General features: G+C 39.6%; 1 non-coding gene across 1 annotated transcript; it reads left to right on the top strand.

Moving 5' to 3' along the window:
• Positions 1-428: 428 nt before the first annotated feature.
• LOC120257733 lies at positions 429-535 on the top strand. The gene has a single exon (XR_005535822.1). It is a non-coding gene; the product is annotated as a small nucleolar RNA R71 (small nucleolar RNA).
• Positions 536-2,299: the final 1,764 nt, after the last annotated feature.

Here is a 2,299-nt window from a genome sequence, read left to right as displayed (position 1 = left end):
ATCCTTGGTTGTAGGTATTACTATAAGGGTTTGCTTGTCCTCTTCCCGCATTGCCCACAATTTCTACTTGTTCACTTGGGGCTAAAATAGCAATTGAGATAGGATAATCGGATGGAAGATGTGAACCCCAACAACCATCATAACTTGTGATCACGGTTACTCTTGGTGAGGTTAAAGTGTCTAATTTCTTACTCAATGCCTTAACTTGAGCTACCAAGGATGTAACAGCATCAATGTCATGACTCCCAGCCACTTTCTTCTTCTCTCTTGCATTCCATTAATAGCTATTCAAGCTCATTTCTTCAATCAGCTGTCGAGCCTCTTCAGGGGTCTTGTTATCTATTATTCCCTTTGAGGCGGCATCAAGGAGCTATTTAGTGCTTGGATTCAACCCATTGTAGAATGTGTGAATGATCATCCACTCAAGGAACCCATGTTGTGGACACTTCCATAAGAGATCCTTGAATCATTCCCATGTCTCAAATAACGATTCTAGCTCTATCTAAACATATGAAGAGATCTCATTTCAAAGCTTCACTGATTTTACCAGAGGGAAATACCTTTCAAGGAAAGTTTCTATCATTTCATTCCATGTTGTGATGGAAGCTCTTGGCAATGAATGGAGCCACTATTTGGCTTTTTCTTTCAATGCGAATGGGAAAGCCCTCAAGCGAATTGCATCATCCGAAACCCCATTGATTTTCATCATGTCACACACTTCAAGAAAGTTTTCAATATGGTTGTTCAGATCTTCATCGATAAATTCATTGAACTGTGCAGACCGCTGAACCATCTTAATAAAACCAGCTTTAACTCAAAAATTATGGGTTACAATCGGTGACCTCAACAATACTCGATCGTGTCCCACGACCGTAGGTCGTGAAAAATCGTAAAGTGTTCTCATCGCCTCTTGCTCGCCATGTTTTCGCATTCTTCAACCTCTGCTTCAACTAAAAAAATTCTATTCTGTGAAGGTTCCTTGCCCCTTTTTGCAATATGCGCTCAATTTCTGGGTCTTCTTTAACTAGTGTTGAAGCATTCCCTTGGGTCATAACCTGTAGCTAAAATCGAGAAAAGAAACAATGAAGTAGAAAAACAACGAAAAAGTGAATGACTAAAGTAACAAAGTCCTAGCTGCTCCTAATATCCCTGCTCCCTCAAAGAACGGTACCAAAAACTTGACACACCTCTTGTGTGCGTATACCGCAAGTGCACGAGTGTTGAAGTAATAAAGTACCCAATGAGTTGGGTAGTCAAACCCACAGGGAATCGAAGTATTAGTAGTAACTACTTCTCAATTATCTAGTAGGAATCAAGATTTTGATAAAATGAACTCAATTGCAAGAATATGAATGTCTCAAGTAAACAAAGAAGAGTAGAAATTAGGGAAGTCTCAATCAATAAAAACAAGGTACCCAGGCAATTCTCCACCTAGGAACTAAGATGAAGCACAAGATTTACCAGTTGTTTCTAAACTGAGTTCAATGAGTCAAGATAATCCAAGAATAATCGGTCCCTACCTCCAAGCCACCGATACTAGTCCTCTATGAGGTCCCGGTAGAGAAATCGCTCAATCACAATACCTCATTCACATATGACCGCAATAGACTCCAGGGATACCTAAGAGTACACCTGACTCCTAAAAATAGACCTAACTCTACTTCTAGGTGAAAGATCCCAAACCCCCTACAAGGTCCCAGTGAAGAAATCTATCAATCTCATGCCTCATAGCAAATATGGTTGTATAAAGCCTAGGGAATATGGAGATAGGATGTACTAATTGGAGGGGAAAGGGGACACTCCACTATCTCATGACTCACCCTCTCGATCTTCTTCAATTTTGGAGTTCTAGCCCAAATGGAGACCCCTCTCTCACCAAGGCAACAAATCATACAATACAAATCAACCATAAAGATTAATATGATATACAAGCAATGAGAAAACAAGATTGAAACTCAATTATACTCGTATTTAATAGAAAACATAAAGTTAATCAATACAAAAATAAGATTCTAGGGTTCACATGCCAAAATACCTACTAGTGTTTAGCCCTCCAGGTGGCAAATTACAAAGCAAATAATAATACAATGAAAATCAATGAAAACCATGGAATAAAACCCCCTTAAATTCTTGATAATGGTCTTGATGGGTCACTCATCATCTTGAAGGATACCTCTCTGAAGCTAGGTTGCCAATGGCTTCCCTAATGCTATGACAAAGAAGAGATCGATCAAACTTGGTGAAGAACGCCCCCAAATTCACAAAGACCACCTCTCAAGACCTTACCCACTTTGCCCTT

Source organism: Dioscorea cayenensis, chromosome 3, assembly GCF_009730915.1.
Source record: "Dioscorea cayenensis subsp. rotundata cultivar TDr96_F1 chromosome 3, TDr96_F1_v2_PseudoChromosome.rev07_lg8_w22 25.fasta, whole genome shotgun sequence".
Classification (NCBI taxonomy): domain Eukaryota; kingdom Viridiplantae; phylum Streptophyta; class Magnoliopsida; order Dioscoreales; family Dioscoreaceae; genus Dioscorea; species Dioscorea cayenensis.
This window is presented reverse-complemented; position numbering and strand designations above follow the sequence as displayed.